Source organism: Cupressus sempervirens, chromosome 10 (assembly GCF_028749045.1).
Source record: "Cupressus sempervirens isolate cs-2001-9-10 chromosome 10, ASM2874904v1, whole genome shotgun sequence".
In the NCBI taxonomy this organism is placed as follows: Eukaryota; Viridiplantae; Streptophyta; class Pinopsida; order Cupressales; family Cupressaceae; genus Cupressus; species Cupressus sempervirens.
In genome coordinates this window covers 713,938,203-713,945,859 of record NC_143127.1, presented here as the reverse complement: position 1 = coordinate 713,945,859, position 7,657 = coordinate 713,938,203, and the positions used below count along the sequence as shown (strand labels likewise).

Here is a 7,657-nt window from a genome sequence, read left to right as displayed (position 1 = left end):
TATTATAACATTAGGAAATATTAGTATTTAACATTAAAGAAAATAAATTAGTATATAACATTAGAAAAAACATTTTATATTAGAAAAAAATTATAAAATATTTGAAAAAAATACAAAATATCAGAAAAAATATTAAACTTGAAATATTAGAAAAACATTAGAAAAAAACACAAAAAAACAAATTACTGTAGAAAATAAAAAAATATTAGAATGAGCTATCTCCAACCCTTAAACACTAACCATAACCCTAGAACCCTAACTCAAACTCTAACCCTAATTTCTAACCCTAACTTGAAAACTCTTTAACCCTAATCTAACCTTAGAGTTTCATAACTAAAATGAGCTAATGTAACCCTAATCTAATCCTAGTTAAAAACTAAAACCCTTAGATCTAACTCAAATCCTAATCTAAATCAAACCCTAATCATGAACCTATTCTAGTTCTGAACACCCTAATCTAATTGTAAGTCTAGAAATCAAATCATAATCAAAACCTAATGTAACTCAAACCCTTTAATCTTTAAATAAAACCCTATATCTAAATCAAACCGTAGAATCTAACTCAAACCCTAATCTAAGGTAACCCTAGAAATCAAACCCTAACCAAACCTTAACTCAAACCGTAATCTAATTGTAACTAAAAACTAAAACCCTTTAATCTAATCCTAAATGAAAACTCAAACCCTAATCTAATTCAAACCCTAATCTAAATGAAATCCTAAAATTAAACCCTAATCTAACACAAACCCTAGAATCTAACCATAACCCTATAAATCAAACCCTAACCAAACCCTAAACTAAATCAAACCCTAATCACATGTATATTACCCTAATCTTTAACTCAAACCCTAATCTAGGAATCAAACGACATAATCAAACCCTAATCTAATTTCCTAGCTAAAAACTCAAGCCCTAATATTTAATCAAGCCCTAATTTCTTTAAATCAAACCCTAGAATCATGAATCCTAATCTAATCATAACCCTAGAAATCAAACCCTAACCAAACCCTAATCTTTAACTCAAACCCTTTAATCTAAACTAAAAACCCTTTAAATCAAACCCTAACTCAAACCAAGTAAGTAATGTACAACCGTAAGACCCAAAAAAACCCTAAGTTAATCTAGAACTCAAACCCTAATCTAAATCATTTGAACCCTAATCAAACTCTAATCTTTAACTCAAATCCTAATCTTAATCGTAACCCTAATCTAACTAGATAACCCTAACCTAACCCTAACCATAACTAAAATCCTAATCTTTAAACCCTAACTTAGATTGAAACCCTAATCTAACTCAAGTTACCCTAACTCAAACCCTAATGAAATCCTAATCTAAACCCGATCTAAGACAAACCCTAATCTAACCATGCAAGTTCCCTATAAATCAAACCCTAACCAAACCAGGTTAGATCTATTTATCAAACCCTAGAATCATGTGTACCCTAATCTTTAACTTGAAAACCCTTAAATACTAAATCACTTAAACCGTAACCAAGCCCTTTATCTAATCCTAACTGAAAACTCAAACCCTAATTTATAAAGTTCAAGTGAACCAGGTAATCTTTAAATCAAACCTTAATCTAGAATCATGGTTCCCTATCTAAATTAAACTGTAACCAAACCAAGTAATCTAACTCAAACCCTAATCTAAATCAAACCCTATCTCAAATCTTAAATAATTCGTACAATCATAACCCTAACCAAACCATTTAATCTACAACTCAAATCCTAATCGAAATCATTTGAACCCTAATCAAAACCTAATCTTTAACTCAAATCCTAATCTAGAATTGTTAATTTCTAACTAGATGACCCTAACCTAACCCTAGAACTATAACTATTCAACCCTAATCTAACCCAGGTTTAGAACTCAAATTGAAACCCTAATGAGAAAACTCTTTAATATTATATCTTAACTTCAAACTCAAACCCTAATCTAAGTTCTCAAACTAGATAATGTAATCCTAACTGAAAACTCAAACCCTTAGATCTAGAAATGAAAACCTTTTATCTAACTCAAGCTCTAATGTAAGATTTTAGGTAACTGGAAACTCAAACCGTAATCTCTAACTCAAACTCTAATGTAATCTAGAACTGAAAACTCAAACCCTTTAATCTAAATGAAACACTGATCAAACCTAGGTAATCTAACTCATTGAACCTTAATCTAACTGACCCTAGAAATCAAACCCTTTAATCTAAATGAAACCCTAATCATTACCCTAATCTACCCCAAGTGAACCCTTTAAGTCAAACCTCACTAATACATTTGGCATCGATTTGCGACAGCTATGTGTCACAGTTACGATAGCAATGTGTCACCATTGCGATAGTAATAGACGTCGTTGTTTTTAGTCACAAATTACAATGTCTATCCTATACCATTGCAATTACGATGCCTATCCATTGCTATGCAACCACTTTATTGTGACATCAACCTCGTCACAATTCTTGTGGATGACATCGCAATTATGACGAAAACCTGGGCAATTGGTATCGCAGCTACAACAACCCCGTTGCAATGCTTGTGGCTAACGTCACAATTGCGATGGACACCCTGGCAATTGCGACAACAGTTGGTGTCATCGCTATAGCAACCTTGTTGCAATGCTTGTGGTTGACGTCGCAATTGCAATGGATACAAAGTTTAAAAAAAAAAAAAATTTCCTTAGTTATATTCAGTTGTCAATTCCTACCCATATTGACCTTTGATGTCCTCCTCATCTTCTTCATAATATGCCCTTGCATTAAGGGCAAGCATTTGGCATATAAGCCAAAACAAAGAAGCATCTAAAGCCAGGAAGGCAGCTCCACCATATAAGCTAGTCTTTGCAGTTGGGCATTTTGTTGTGAGATCATGATGTGCATTTCATGTTCTATGCAAACTCTCTGTGATTGTAGCCCACATCATCAAGGCTTCTGTGAGAAAAGAGATGGCCTTGGTATAAAGATACATGATATTAGCATGGGAAAACACATTTAGCTATCCAAACACCCTTTTATTTATATCCAAAATTGAAAAGGTTAAAGTAGTAAGTTGTTTCAAATAGCTAGTTGATTAAACTCCACTGGCTCATCTCACATTAAATTATAACAATGTTATCCAATCCTTGAATTTTCTCTTCCATTCAACATTTATGTCCTCAAACACCTAAACAGAGAAAAGAAACTAACTGTACACTGTAGATAGAGAATATTAAAAATGTGTTGACTAGTATATTGAAAATGCACCTATCATTTTTCTATTTTCTTTTTAAGATTCCAAACATTGATGATAAAAAATTGTAACACGGTTAAATTCAAAAGCTATCAAGACATATGTTTGCGATTACTTACACAACAATAGCAAAAAACACCACTAGAGAAGTGGTCCTCTGGAGAGCGTACAGAGGAACAACTTTCCCTTTGTAGGGATAAAATACAGCTACAACCCCAAACATAGTTGATAAGAATGACAATATGATTGAGAAGTTTCCCAATGCAATAGTTGGATCAGAAGGGTATTTGCAAATGACAATGCCCTTCCCTGTAATAGCAGTTCTCGAAGCAGGCTGCAGAACACATAAAGGAAGTAAAATATTAACTGTAGCTTTGTAAAACTAAGTCAGTGTTTTCAAATACAAAGGAAAAAGTTAAATTTAAATTTTTTTGCATACATAATCGAATAATCAATTTATTCTGAATACTAAAGCAGATTGGTAAAATGCAATGTGGTCCCTAGAAATTTAAACTAAGAACAATCCTAATATACTTGATGTCATGCATCTTGCAACTAACGGGTAATTATATGGATATTGTAAAGAAAATGAGGAAATTATTTTTTACAAGGAACAAATACCAATAAGAAATTTGTATTTATGGCTTGGAACAGAATTTTTTAACTAGTGGGATATGGGGGAACTAGTATCAAAAATCAACTACATCAAAACCAAGCTTTAGGGGAAAATTATTTTTGGAAAATTCATCATGAAGCACATTTCAAATGGGTTAGAATCTTAAGAGAGATATACCTTGCAAACCTAAATAGGGAGGAAGCCTTGAGAATTACGAAATTTCCCAAAGGATTCTAAATATGGATCTTTATATCTAACTCTAGCAAAATAATACTAGACCACACCACATGGAACATAATGGAGGGAAGTAAAGCTTTATTTTGGGATGATTCATGGGGAGGATACCCATCGTTAGACAACTATTGAATTCAAAAGGATGAAAAAAAATGCCTTGAAAGATGGGGAAAATATGCCAAGGACAACATTACAATCCAGAGCCTAACCCTAAGAGTATGTTGAAATGGAAAAAATTGGAAAGTCTAAGATTGCATCGGGAAGACATAGACAACCTAAATAAAATCATCAAAGATAGGTTTTTCATTCTTAAACCAAGTAGTGATGAAATCATTTGGAATGGTGCTAAATCAAGAAAATACAGTGGGAAGGAAGCATACAAGGTAATCTCCTATCAAAAAAATCAAATTGAATCTCAAATGCCAATTTAGTTATGCTAGAGAAAAGTGTCCTTCTCAAAAGTGAGAGTCTTTTCTTCAGTGGTGTTACAAGGGAAGATCTTGATTGCAAACAAGTTTAAAAGGTTTGGATTCCAAGGGCCATCAATATGCCCCCTCTGCCAAATGAACGAGGAGTATGCCAATCATCTACTACTCACCGATTTTTTTTCATCACAACATTGGTAGTTGTTGTGTACAAAATTAGGGCGGCTCTATGCATTACCAAATGATATGTTGTCCCTTTTTCAATCATGAACATTAATAAACCAAGAGAGTTTATGTGGAAACTTGTTGATTATATCACCCCCAATCCTTATCTAGGAATTGTGGAAGGAAAAGAATAGGAGAATCTTCCAAAACAAAGGCATGGGCATTATTTCATTGTTAAACAAAATAGAAGCAACAATAGTAGAAATTTAGAAATAATGAATTCATGAATCTTAGTTCAATAATCTTCCCCGAAATTTCATACCGGATGGGATGGTTAAATTGGTTTGAACTCATTGTCCCTTGGGTTATAGCTAAAGGAGGGAAAGTTAGCTCAAGGAAAAGAGAGAATTGTAAATGGGCCTAGCCAGCCAATGGTTGTACATGTTAAACTTTAATGGAGCCCAAGAGGAAATTGCAACCCATCGGGTGTTGGATGTATCATTCACTCTAGCAATGGATAGACTGTAGCAAGGTAAGCACTACCTCTAGCTGAGGATACCAATAATATGGTGGAATTCAAAGCCTTACTAAAAGGATTATCCCTATGACTAGAATTGAAGTTAGCAAAAATTAGAAATTGAAGGGGACTCATTGATTATGATAATTTTAGTAAGATCAAAGGCTAACCAAAATTGGAGATTGCATTCTCTATTGGAAGTTGTGTTATCTTTTATTAACAAATTAGAGCAGGTTACATCTACCACATCTACAGAAATGGAAATAGTTTAGCAGATGGTTTAGCCAAGATGACTCTCAAGAATTGAACCCACAAAAGGACAAAGAGGAAAAAGGATCTTTGATTTCCTTAGATGGAGGAATAATAGATCAAAATCTCCTTACTCTACTTTCTTTTCTGTTTTTGCAAAAGTGGTCATGTAGCTTCTAATGTTTCTCTACCAGTTTATCAAGATAAAATTTTAGGCTGGCGAAGTCAGCTCAAAATTTAGACTCATTTTTTGAACTTGTGTCTTTTTTTTCGGCTTGAACTACTTTTAGAAACTGTCACTTCAAAAGATGTTTCTATCATACTTCAATATAAAACTCTTGGCTTCAGCTGCCCCTTATTTAGCTGTAAGAAAAAATCATATTTCCAAATGAGACATTACATAATCGTAAAGCCTATTATTATTGTAATGTGCCATGTCCAATGCTTGTAGCAGAATGATTGACTTTGCTTTGTAATGATCTTGGGAAGTAGCCTCTTCCAAAGATATGTCTTAACAACACAATGCAAGCTATATCTTGACACTAAGATTTGACCGTGCAATAAAAATGATTCATTTGGAATATAATAAAAATAGTATAACAAACATGTACTGAAATATCATAGCACAAATTGTAATGTGCACTTCACAAGCGAAAAATTAAAGGCTGAACAATCTGGATGACAGATCTATATAACTACTACTTTGAAAGCATTGCTATCCCTCAAGAGACAGTCAAGATATATGGATGACATTAGATAAACATCCCAAAGAAAGATTCAATTCATAGAAATCAAAGTAAATAAGAACTAGTAAAAGCTTTTTTTCACCAAGAAATAATGCAGTTGAAGCACCACCCAGAAAACAAAATGCTCATTCTCTATGTACCTTGAATTAAGTTTTCAGGATCTCTTTAGGGAACGCCAAATAATAATTAAATTTCAAAATTTATGAAACTAAAGAAAATGTTAGATTTTACTGATCACTCATTAAATTGACAAAATACATAAAATAGATCACATATTAAATACAATCTTTGTATCTTGTGCTTTTCTCTAAGCTTGGCCTCAAGGATATAATTGTTTAGTGCAGGTGGAGAGACAGTGGCAGAGTAGAGGAAGAGTTCTACCTTCATTAATTTATTAGTTGCTAATATAATCCCAAATACTGTGGCATTAAGATCTAAAATTTAAAAGCAGGTGCATCATACATTTCACAAACCCAATTTAAAATAACTACAATATAATGTCAACTTGCCTGAGATTTTTAGTTTACTATGTACATGCATACAAATTTAAATGCTAATATATCACATACTGGCAAAAGATTTAATTTTATGAAAAATATATTTGTCATTAAACTCCTCAGAGAGTGTGCAAATGATTTTAAGCATTAATTGTTTACACACATTGTCAGTAAGGAATAGTTTGAACAAAGTATGTAGGTCACTGTTAAACCCACAGTCATAGGTTAGGCATGAGCAGCTCTAGCTGGAATGTTATATTCAGTTGTCAATACCTGCCCATACTAACCTTTGATGTCCTCCTCGTCTTCTTCATAATCTTCCCTTGCATTAAGGGCAAGCATTTGGCATATAAGCCAAAACAAAGAAGCATCTGGAAGCTCCACCATATAAGCCAGTCTTTGCAGTTGGGCATTTTGTTGTGTGATCATGATGTACATTTCGTGTTCTATGTAGACTCTCTATGATTGTAGCCCACATCATCAAGGATTTTGCGAGAAAAGAGACGGCCTTGGTATAAAGATACATGATATTAGCATGGGAAAACACATTCAGTTATCCAGACACCCTTTTATTTATATCCAAAATAGCACACAGTTTTCATACCTGCCCATATACCTTCACAAGAAAAAACAATAATGACTGTGCGGGATGCTCCTGAAAGGGGTTCAGTTTCTTACAAATGTAATTCAATTATCGTGAGCATAATCACATCGTAGTCATAATCACATCCATCATAAGCATCACATAAAAATTAAAAACATTAAAAGGTACACAACATAACACTTAAATCAGGCTCACATTATAAGCGTACTAGGGAAGTAGCCCTAGTGAAGGGCTAAAACTGGGTTTTTGTATCAGCTAATGAGTTGAGGGCTTAGTCAACTTGGGGACATGCTATTTGAAGTTGTTTGATGTGTGTGGAGGTGGAAGAAACACCTAGTTAAGGTGAAATCAAGTTTGGCGCCTATTGAGGCATTGTGAGCATTTGAT

The 7,657-nt window shown here is 33.4% G+C and overlaps 1 pseudogene; it reads right to left on the bottom strand.

Annotated features, from left to right (window-relative positions):
- Positions 1 to 2,668: 2,668 nt before the first annotated feature.
- On the bottom strand, positions 2,669 to 7,104 carry LOC149535815 (uncharacterized; annotated as a pseudogene).
- Positions 7,105 to 7,657: the final 553 nt, after the last annotated feature.